Source organism: Urocitellus parryii, unplaced genomic scaffold (genome assembly GCF_045843805.1).
Source record: "Urocitellus parryii isolate mUroPar1 unplaced genomic scaffold, mUroPar1.hap1 Scaffold_2325, whole genome shotgun sequence".
Classification (NCBI taxonomy): domain Eukaryota; kingdom Metazoa; phylum Chordata; class Mammalia; order Rodentia; family Sciuridae; genus Urocitellus; species Urocitellus parryii.
This window is the reverse complement of record NW_027552387.1, coordinates 1-12,190: the sequence shown is the minus strand read 5'-3', so window position 1 is coordinate 12,190 and position 12,190 is coordinate 1. Positions and strand designations below refer to the sequence as shown.

At 40.7% G+C, this 12,190-nt stretch overlaps 1 pseudogene; it reads left to right on the top strand.

The window, feature by feature from the left end:
* Window positions 1-1,943: 1,943 nt before the first annotated feature.
* LOC144251822 (Golgi apparatus membrane protein TVP23 homolog B pseudogene) lies at window positions 1,944-2,369 on the top strand (annotated as a pseudogene).
* The last annotated feature ends 9,821 nt before the right edge of the window (window positions 2,370-12,190 follow it).

Here is a 12,190-nt window from a genome sequence, read left to right as displayed (position 1 = left end):
TTTTGCAATTTCTGTGTAAACATAAAACTTCTCTAAACTAAAATCTTAAGATATGGCTATATTTTTCAAATACCTGCTCATTTAATTACTCAGAATGTCAATTACTAATAATTGACATTCTTAACTAGTTCTGCATTTTGTTAAGAGCATTTATAACAAAAATGTGTCAAACTAACATAATGTAAGATAAATACTTATTTTATATGTTTTATGTTAAAGTAATAATATGTTTAAACTTATCATTATTTATTTTGCTATTGCTAGGTTATGGATTTTCTCTCTAAAAATTTCAAAACTTTAGAGAAAAAATCTACATTTTAGAGACACTATTTCAAGTCATGGTTGAACTTTTTCAAAAGAGTCATGATAAAAAATATGTTACAAGAGCAGATTGATTCATTGTGAATGAATCATTGATCCCAAGGAATTCTTATCTTTCGTTTGTTTCTATGTATACCCTTCAACAGTAATAGCATCAAATATTTGCCACTAGGAAAAATATTTAAACGAAAAATGTAAACAGAATTTGTGACAATAACTTATGATGCTTTCTAAAAAAAGAAAAATTGAAAAGAATATCAGAGTCAGTTTCCTCCATGATGTTCTTCAGAAGTGGTAAAACTAGAGAAACTTCAATGGAAGCATGGTTTATGAGTGATCTTAGATATTCTCGTGTTTTACGGGGAAATTATATTTTAGAAATCATAAAAAATATTGGCTGCCCAAACTCTTGAATGTTTTCAAATGTAGTTGAATTTCTATGTAAGTTTCTCATTGATATAGCTAGTCATAAAGCTAATAAAAACAAAGAATCTATGGGGCCGGGATGTAGCTCAGTGGTGGCATACCTTATCCAGAATTCAGGAGGCCCTGGGTTTGATCCCTAGCACCACAGTTTTTTTGTAAATCAGTGCCTTATTTGTGTAATCAGATAGAAAGTGAACAATCACCACTCTTAGGAAAATGTTAAGTCTGAAAAACAGTTAAGAATCAAAATACTCTTACAATAGAAATAGCCTATTGTGACCAGACGTGTCATATCATAAAGTACATTCACATTATACTATCAAAATATCAGAATCAAAATACTCTTACAATAGAAATAGCCTATTGTGACCAGAGGTGTCACATCATAAAGTATATTCACATTAAATATCCTCTCAGAACAACAACAAAAAAACTTTGATGACCATTTAGAAGGAGAAAATGGCTATAATATAGATTAGAAAATTATTAAGAAATTAGAAACATGAGGTGAGGGGCTGTGGGCATGGAGAGCGGCTGGCCTAGGCTTGGCGGGTGGAAGGGTCCCTCCTGCAGGGTTTGTGGAGTGAGCTGGGCCCACAGGGGTGGTTGTGTTGTGTCCCCTCTGGCTGTCCATCTTGAGGAAGAGCTGAGTGGGCGGGAAGGATGGAGGACCAAGGGTAGTTGTTGTGGAGGTGATCTGGGTGCTCCGAGGCCCTCATAGGAGGAGTGACCCAGGAATCCCCGAGTTCAGGAAGCTTGGGGGTGTGGAGAGGAGAAGCCCATCCTCAACCAACGCCAAGTGCTGGGCGGATCTGATGTTGGGCTGCAGAAATGCTCTGTGTGGTGGGTGGGGTGCTGGTGGTCTTTTTCCTCGGCCCATCTAGCACTTTATGCACTCGAGGAAGTGAAAGGGGTGCAGCCTCCGGGCACCTCTTCAGCTCCCTTGTGACCTGCCCTGTAGGGGTACCCTGCAATCATGTAGGAATAGGAGACGCTGGCAGAGCTTTACACTCAGGACAGCAATGATGACACTGAAGATGTTTCATTGTTTGATGCAGAAGAAGAGACAACTAATAGGCAAAAAAAAATCTAAAATCCAACCTCCAGTGGCATCATTTTTCCATTTGTTCTTCTGAGTCTGTGCCATTATAGTCTATCTTCTCTGTGAATTGCTCAGCAGCAGCTTTATTGCTTGTATGGTGACAATTGTCTTGTTGTTGTCATGTGACTTTTGGGCAGTGAAGAATGTCACAGGTAGAGACTGATGGTAGGCCTTGGGTGGTGGAATCATATTGATGAGGATGGAAAGAGTCATTGGGTGTTTGAGTCCAGGAAGGCATCTCCTCAGGAGAATAAAACTGTTTCAGAAGCTGAATCAAGAATCTTTTGTTTAGGACTAATTGCCTGTCCAGTGCTGTGGGTGATATTTGCCTTTAGTGCTCTCTTCTCCCTCAGATCAAAATGGTTGGCATGGTTACCATGGGTGTGGTGCTACAGGGTGCCAACCTGTATGGTTACATTAGGTGCAAGTGGGCAGCCAGAAGAATTTAACCAGCATGGCTACCTGGTATCTTGGAATGCAGTTTTTAAGACAAAACACCAGAAATGAACAGACTTCTTGAATAGAGAGAAAATTATGTTTTCTGTGATATTGGGGAATGGCTGAAGAGATTCTTGATTTTTAATTGTTTAGATCTCAGTCCAGTGTAAAAAGGAGCATTGATTTTTGTTTGTTTGTTTTGTTTTCACTTGCAAAGTTACTATAAAAACTGTTTTCTTTTTTTAAACAAAGTTTTAATTTTCTTTTTCTAGTATTTGAGGCTGGGAAGTATGATATCATTAAGAACATTGTCAGAGTTTATTTTATGGTGTACATATATATGCATATAGTAATGTATCCGTATATCCCAAATTAATGTGTTAGTTTACATATGTTACAGAGATATTTGCATTTTGATCCATAGAATATAGGATGTTCTTAATCTATCTCAAAGGTATGTGTGTTTACATATTACTTCTATAGGTTATTTTCAGAAATAAGTTGATTTCATGATTAAGAGTAAACACTTGGTTTCTGTATGAGTTAAAAAAATTGTTAATATTAAATATATACTTCATGTTGAAATTGTTTACCTTAGACATGCACAAGTGAAACTAGTTTCTAAAATTTTCTTTTATTTTTATACTTAAGGTCTAAATAATAAATGGAATCTTTATAGTTTATGTTTAAGGGATACCCAGGGATTGCTGCTGTTCTATTTATTTCATAGAAAGGATAGTCATATTTTATTTTGCAACTTCCTGGAAACTCTTCAGTGGTCTCTGGACTAATAAAATCTTTTAGTACTAAATGAATATTATTCTTATGTCATAGTAAAAATAATCATTTAAATACCTGGCATAATAAATACCTAAAGACATTTTATGAATCTATTTTTTCTTGCTATAATGGGGATATTATAAATCATACATTTGTATTAATAATTTTTCTTAAACAAGGCAATATATTTAACTGTAAACTAAACCAATCTACAAATTATTGTAGGCAGTTGTAAATTCTGTTGAGATACTTCAAACTTTGTTGGAGTCTTTTAATCAGCAGATTATTTTGTAAATGTATTTGTACATTGTTAAAATATGTTTAAAGATGTTTTGTTTTAGTTGAATAAATGTGTTTTGGAGTGAAAAAAAGAAATTAGAAACATGATAATGACATAAAGTTCTCTAGGCCATACTAGGCACTTTGAACTGTAATCACAGCTATTTTGTAGCTTGAAGCAGGAGGATCACAAAGTTTGAAGCCAGCCTCAATACCTCAGGAACTTAGCAAAATCCTGTCCCAACATAATATTTTAAAAGGGCTGAAATTCATTGCTTGCCTAACATAGTCAAGGTTATCAGCTTAATTCTCATCACCATAAATAAATTTAAAAGAATACTCCAAACCAAGCATATAATATGAGACAACTGGGGCATTTATAGAAAAAGGTGGAAACCATTATGTTGAATACCCCAAAATAATTCAACTATATTTAATTATTTTTCAGCTCATGATATTAACATGTCTAGTCTCCACTTATATTACTTCATTAAAATATGGTAAAAAGTATATGTATGTTTTAAATGATTTCAAAATATGAGTTATACTCAACTCATATTTTGAAATCATTAATATATAATATAGAGCACCAGCATTTATATAAAATGAAATCACGTGATTTCCTACACAAAGTAATATTTAGTAAGTACTAATGTATACACACATTATTTCAAAAGAAATTAAGATTGATGAAATCAAAAGGTCACTGGTATGCTTTTAAGTGATGTTTTGAATATATGAGAAACACTTGATAGAGTTCTCCAAAAAGAACTTCTGACAATATATAAACCATGCTTATTAGAAGGTCAATTCCCTTGCTTGCAAGGAGTAAGAGAAACTAACTACTTGATGAATGCAAGACTTTAATAAGATATTCAAATATGCTTTCTAAATTTGAAAAAGTAGAAAACGTCTGTTTAAAAAAGTCTATTTTGGTAAATGTATCTTTTTTTTAAAAGAATCTATTGACTTTTCTCTTACACACTGTAATTATTTCAGTGGTTTTAAGCTGAAATATCATGTAATATCAATAGGTGGAATTTTAAAATATCACCATCCTCTTTCTTTCTATAAAGTTGATTAGCAAATTTTGCTTAGAATAATTTCAACCCAATTTGGAAAAGATCTGTGTGTGTGTGTGTGTGTGTGTGTGTGTGTGTGTGTGTGTAAATACATAATATTTTGAACAATTCCCCTGACACTTGGGTCCTGTCAAAGACATATTGTCTGGTGCTGAAATGGAACCCAGGGACTCTCACATGTTAATCAAGTTATCTGCCACCAAGTTACACAAACTGTTCCAAAGACCTTAATAAGAAAATGATAATTAAAACTTTTTGAAATAATGAGAACTGTCAAACAAGATAATTCAATCAAAACAAGGTAAACTAAAAAGTATATTTAAAAATATTGTTGATAAACGTAGCAGAAGTTCAAAGTTAGAGAAGAAATTAAAAATCAAACTGCAGAAACCTACTACATAAAATTGGAAACCTAGAGGGAATGGGTAATTTCCTAGTAAAAAAAACACTTTAATAAAAGATTAAAATAAGAAATCTATGAATGATCAATCAACTTAAAAAGTTTAAAATGATGCTTACAGATCTCCCATTGAGACAAAAACCAGGAACATAGGGGTCCACGGTTGAGTGTTATCTGACTTTTAACAAATTCTGGATTTACTTAAAATGTTCATGATCTAGGAGGAAAGAATGAAATCATTACTTAAAATAAATACTTCAATTAATTAAAATTAATTTCCTCAATTAACTTTGTGGTATAATACCAAAGCATTATATAGTCAAGATATTTCAGCAGATGTAGAATGTCAACACAGTATTTAGCATACCATTACAAATACACTGCCAAATAAACTGACTTGCTCAACCAAAGACAAAATGTATTCTCAATCAAAATTTTGATTAATTTAGTTCCATAAAATCCATGAATTATTTTTTCACAAATTCTGGCTTATTAGAAATAACATATTTAACTTAAATAACCTTGTGGGTTTCATACATCTACTTTTCCATTTTTTAATATTTTTCCTGCTTTAATACAGTAAAAATAAGCAGTTAGAACAATTCCTCCTCCCTCTGCGCCAGAAATCATCCAAGTAGCCATGTTTTGATGACAAGTAATCAGAGCCTCTTGAAGGGATGTTTCCCCAAAGTAAACCTTGCTGAAATAATGAAGGAGAGCAAGGCTCCATCCTCAGCTCTCAAATGGGCGCAGGGAGTGAATCTGCTTTCTCTTCCCACTTCCCACCTTTTTCTCACCTGCAGCCTATTTATCCAGAAGTTTCTGGAAAATCTCTCTGAGGCTGCTCTGGGAATGCCTATAGACATGACCCACAGAATCCTCAAACCAGGATATCTCTAAGGCTAGTCTGAGAAGAGCATCCCTGTGGATATGACTCAGTGTCCCCAAGCGAGGCATCCCTCTGAGGTTGCTCTGAGGAGAAGGGAGTTCTGTATGACCCTACACACATGACCCACAGTGTCTCCAAGACAGGCATCTGCCTGAGGATGGTCTGAAAAGAATGGAGCTCTAGGTGTCCCTATAGCCTTGACCCACAGCTGGTCTTAGAACAGAGTAATAGCCTTGATCCACAGTGTCCCCAAGCTGTGAGTCTCACTGAAGCTAAAGAGAAGGGACCCTAAAGTCCCTGTAGACACAACATAAAATGTCCCCAAGCTGGGAGTATTCCTGAGTCTGCTCTAAGAGGAAGCTCCAAGTCCCCATACACATGAACCACATTGTCCCCAAGGTGGGAGTATGCTTGAGTCTGCTGAGAAGAAGGCAACTCTCCGTCCCATACATGTGACCCACCAGGGTACCCAAGTTAGGAGTTACCTTCTCAGACCAGAGGTGCTCAGAGAACCTAGGGTGCCGAGCTGGTGGAGTATTGCTTCAGACAGGAGGCACATGGAGGACCCAGGGTCCCCGAGCTGGGAGGAACTCCTCAGACCCGAGGCACACACAGAGGACTCAGTGTCTCCGAGCAGGGAAGACCTCCTCAGACCCCATGCACATGAAGAACCCAGGGTCCCTGAGCTGGGAGGACCTCCTCAGACCTAATGCAGTCGGAGGACCCAGGGTACCTGAGCTGGGGGATCTCCTCAGACCCGACGCACACAGAGGACCCAGGCTCCCTGAGCTAGGAGGGCCTCCTCAGACATGAGGCACACGGAGGTCCCAGGGTCCCCGAGCTGGGAGGGCCTCCTCAGACATGAGGCACATGGAGGTCCCAGGGTCCCCTAGCTGGGAGTATCTCCTCAGACCCCAGGCACACAAAGGACCCAGGGTCCCCGAGCTGGGGGATCTCCTCAGACCTGACGCACACCCAGGACCCAGGGTCCCCGAGCTGGGAGTACCTCCTCAGACCCAAGGCACACAGAGGACCCTGGGTCCCCAAGCTGGGAGGAACTCCTCAGACCCGAGGCACACACAGAGGACTCAGCGTCTCCGAGCTGGGAAGACCTCCTCAGACCCCATGCACACGAAGAACCCAGGGTCCCTGAGCTGGGAGGACCTTCTCAGACCGGAGACACATGAAGGACCCAGGGTCCCCAAGCTGGGGGATCTCCTCAGACCCGACGCACACGCAGGACCCAGGGTCCCAGAGGAGCTGGGAGGGCCTCCTCAGACATGAGGCACACGGAGGTTCCAGGGTCCCCAAGCTGTGACGACCTCCTCAGACATGAGGCACACAGAGGACCCAGCGTCCTGACCTGGGAGTATCTCCTCAGCCCTGACACACACGGAGGACTCAGCGGCCTCGAGCTAGGAGGACCTCCTCAGAGCCAAAGCAGGTCTGAGGAGGAGCTCCACATCCCCACACACGTGACCCATAGTACCCTTAAGCTGCGTGTATCCCTGAGGCCCGTCTGCCGCTCCCTGGTGGTTGACCCAGCACGCTGGCAGTTTTTCCTGAGACAAGAGCTCTAGTCCTCACCCTGAAGAAGGGAGGACAAAGATGGAACCATGAGCCACTGTCCCCTGCTGACCCCGCCCAGTGCGAGACTCTGCTCATACACTGGGCATCACTCCCTGATGGCCACGCCCAGTGTCAGACTCTGCTCACGTGCACAGACACCACTCCCTGATGGCCACGCCTAGTGCAGGCTTCTGCTAACCTGCAGTGGTAGTAGGGTGGCTTGTCTTTCTTATTTCTCTCAGCGCCTTTCTGTAGCCTCAGCTATTATTGAATAGGATCTATTCCCACTTCTTTAAGTCTGGCTGTGTTTATTTGTGCCATCACCAGAAGTGGAATCTCAGGAGAAGAGAAAAGGGAGGCCAAGAGACTGAGACCCGGGTCCCTGGACTCAACCAAGGCACGCACTGCTGTAGCCAGGGGCCAGGCAGGCAGAGGAACAGACATGAGCACCTGCAGGGAGACCCTGGACACTTCACTCTTGTGCCCAAGGGCAGAAGGCCAAAAGCAGGTCAACACAGAGGCCTCTGCGAAGCGTAGACAAGTGACTGAGTGATGTAACCAAGGACTGCCAAATTTTAACGTCATGGGTCTTAAGAAAAGCAGTTAAATCCCAGCCCATGTTGACTGCTTTCAAGGTTGTGAGACCCTGAGCTCACAAGACCCCCCAGCAGCCTCCGGGAGCTGCAAGGTGCACCCCTTGCCCTGGGGCATTCTAGATTGAATTATCTTTCCTTGTTTCCCAGCTCTCACCATGAATGCCTCTGGGAGTTGCAGTTATTCCCAGAGATTCTTGACAGTCTAATTTGGTGTTCTGCCCACACAGCCCTCACCAGGCAGGATCATCAGAGCTGTGTGCCACATGCTATCTCAAGTGCCCTGTAGGACCCTGGCAGTGGAGACTGAGCTGGGTGTATCTCCGGGATACATGCAGCTTGAGGGTACTATGGGTCATGTGTGTGGGGATGTGGAGCTCCTCCTCATGTTGCCCTCACTCCAGAAGCCTATAGGGAACTTCAAGTAGCAGAATTACCCTCATATCCCATGCAGCCTTCACTACAGAGGCATCTGGGAGCTTCAGAACCCCCAGGATCATGGACATTGTAGCCTGGTGCTGGGTTGGTGCAGCCCACACTATAGTTGCTTTTCAGAGCTCTGAGGCCCCAGGAATTCTGTGTATTGTAGTCCACTTTGTTCAAGCATTCCTGACCTCAGAGGTCTAGAGCTGCAGGCTATTGATTATTCTGGGCAGTGCAGATCATCCTACCTAAGTGGACCTCACCATCAAGGCTCCCAGTATCAGCACACCACAACCCTACCTGGACACCCTTGAGGAGTCTGGGTGGTGCAATACAAATCTTGCCCATGCAGTCCTCAAGAGGTAGGTGTCTGGGAGCTGCAGGCCCTGGGGGATTCTGGTAGAGTATTTTTGCCTTCAGCCTGCACAGCTCTCACTGTGGAGGCCTTCGAGTGTCAGGCCACACAGGCACCTGGGCATCTCCAAGAATTCTGAGTAGTGTAGTTCAGTTCTCTACCCCGCAGCCCTCACCACAGAATATTTTGGGGGCTGCAGTTTCCTGAGGATTCTGGGTAATGTAAGTCAGTGTTTTGCTTGTGTGCCTCCTGTGAGGGCCAGGATAAATGCAAGCCACATGCTTGCCTTGGTAATGCAGACCTCACTGTGGAGGGTTCTTGGACTCTAGGCTTCACAGTAATCAGGGTATCCTCAGGAATTATGGGTAGTGTAATCTGACCTTCAGCATGAACAGCCTTTGCTGTGGAGGCCTCTAGGAGTTGCAGGCCACATGCTCACCCAGGCAACATGTCCCTTAAATGATTCTGGGTAGTATAGTTAAGTTTCCTACAATTCTCATGACAGAGGATCCTGGGAGATGCTGGAACTAAGATTTGTGGGTAACATAGTCCTGTATTTTGCCCATTCACCACAGAGGGTTCTGGGAGCTATAGCCCCTGAGGATTTCAAGTAATGTAGGCTAATGATTTGATCACCACAGAGGAAGGCACAGCTCATGGGGATTCTGGATAATGTAGATTAGTGTTTGCCTGCACAGCCCTACTGGGAGGACCACAAGAACTGCAGACCCATGCTTTCCCTGGTACCCTGGAGAGTGTAGTTTCTCATCAAAGAAACTTTTGTGAGTTATATGCAGTGAAGACATACCCTGCATTGAGCCTGGTGTTCTACCTTTTCAGCCTTCAACCCAGAAGCTCCTGGGAACAGCAGGCACCCAAGGGATATGAGAAGCACAGTTTGTCATTCTGCCCACATAGACCTCACTGTAGAGTTCTCTGCAAGCTGCAGGTCCCTTAGGGCTCTGGTCATGCAGTCTGTCATTTGGTCCATGCTGCTCTCAATGCAGAGGGCTGTAGGAACTGCAGGTCCTGAAGGATTCTGGGTAGCACAGGCCATCATAACCTTTGCAGCTCTTGCCCCAGAGCATCCTGAGAGCTGCTGGCCACATTCTCACTAGCCACTCCTGAGGACTCTGGGCAATGTAGTAACAAATAAGTGTTTTCTTTCCTACATTGTATCTGACATAAAAGGGCCACACTGCCATTTAAAAACCTGGCTTATATCTGTTTTAACTATGTCTGTTTCTGATTATTAACAGTGTTTCCTAAATTTTTAAGAGATTGAAAGCTATCCTTTCACTTTTGCTAGTCCTGATAACATGCAAACCCGTGATTATAATTTTTATACACTATGGATTCTAAATTTTACTTTAAAGTTAAACAGTTAATTGTGACACTAACCATTACTAGCTTTTTCATATTTGGATATATTCATGTTCTTACAGAATACAAGCCTTTTAAAATGTAAGACTTGGTAGAGCCCTTTACCAAGATGATGTTCTCTAAACTAAAACTGTGTGTAGCAATTGTCTGTTTCAGGTTTATATAAAAATAACAAAATTTGATTGATATTTATTTATGATATTTAATGTTTTATAACTGGATAAGGGTAACCTGTTATCAATAAGATATACATAAAATTTTGTGTTACTCTTTATACTGGGAGGGAATTTAAATGTATTTTTGGAAAGTAAAGCAGAGCCTGGTTTGTTTAAAGGCTGAAAATGTGGAATATGATTTTGCCATTTTTTCCACAAAAAGAAGTTAAGAGCTCTCATAGCCTTTATATTTTATTGTGTTTCAGATGAAATGTTGTTTGTTTTTTTTTAATTATAAAGAAAAGAAGTTTATTTGACTCAAGGTTCTGGTCCAAGATTAAAGGGCTGAATCTAGTGATGGCCTTTTTGCTGGCAGAATACTGAGGTGGCTCAGTACATCATATAGTGAGGGAAGGGACTGGGATTCTCCAGATAGCTGGTTTCTATAGCATCCTCACTCTCAAGATAGCCCATAAGTCCATTAATCTGCTCATGATATAGATGGATCAACCCTTCTCAAGTTCACCAATAAACTCATTAATCTGTTCAGGATATGAATGGATCAAGCGTGCACAAGGACAAAGCTATAAATAGATCAACCCTGCACAATGACAAAGCTCTCATATGGATCAACCCTACACAAGGATGAAGCTTTGATTGCTTTGATCACCTCTTAAAGACCCCACCTATTTTTCTTTCTTTTTTTTTAAACTGAGGATTTTACCCAGGGATATTTTCCACAGAGCTACATCCTCAGTTCTCTTTAATTTTTTTTTATTTAAGAAAGATCTTGCTACATTGATGAGGTTGGCCTCAAACTTGAGCTCTTCTCCCTCAGCCTGTAGAGTCATTGGGATTTCAGGTGTGTACTAACCTGCCTTGTGGTTCTACCTCATCTATTTATTTATTTTATTTGTTCAAATTAGTTATATGTGGCATATTGACATATTGTACACAAATGGAGCACACTTTCTCTTTCTTCTGGTTGTACATGGTGCAGAGTCACTCCAGTTGTATAATCATAGATGTACATAGGGTAATTATGTATGACTCATTTTACTGTCCTTTCCATCCCTGAAGTCATAACCTTCCTTCACAGTCCTCTACACAAACCAAAGTTTCTTCATTCTTCCCTACCTCCCCACCCCACTATGAATCAGTATATGCTTATCAGAGATAATGTTCAGCTTTTGTTTGGAGGAATTGGCTCCTTTCCCTTAGCATGATATTCTCTAGTTCCACCATTTATCTGCAAATGCCATAATTTCATTCTTCTTTATGGCTGAATAATTTTCCATTGTGTATATGTATCAATTATCTTTATCCATTCATTGGTTGAAGGGCATCTAAGTTGGTTTCATTGTTTAGCTATTGTGAATTGAGCTGCAATAAACACTGATGTGGCTGCATCACTGTGTATGCTGATTTAAGTCCTTAAGGTATAAAATTAGGAATGGGATAGCTGGGTCAAATGGTGTTTCAATTCTGAGTTTTCTGAGGAATCTCCATACTGCTTTCCATAGTGGTTGTCCCAATTTGCAGTTCCACCAGCAATGTATGAGTGTGTCCTTTCCCCACATCTCTGCCAACACTTATTTTTGCTTTATTCTTGATAATTGCCATCTGATTTAGATGAAATCTTATAGTAGTTTTGATTTACATTTCTTTTTCATTTGTTTGTTAATGGATTATATTTCTTCTTCTGTGAAGTGTCTTTTCAGTTCCTTAGGCAATTTATTGATTGGATTATTTGTTTTTAGGGTTTTAAGTTTCTTGAGTTCTTTATATATGTCCTGGAGATTAGTGCTCTATCTGAGGTACATGTGGTAAAGACTTTCTCCAATTCTGTAGGCTCTCTCATTACATTATTGATTGTTTCCTTTACTGAGAAGAAGTGTTTTAGTTTGAATCCATGCCATTTATTGATTCTTGATTTTACTGCTTGCACTTTGGGAGTCTTCTTAAGGAAGCGTCCAGATCCTAAGCCACCATCAT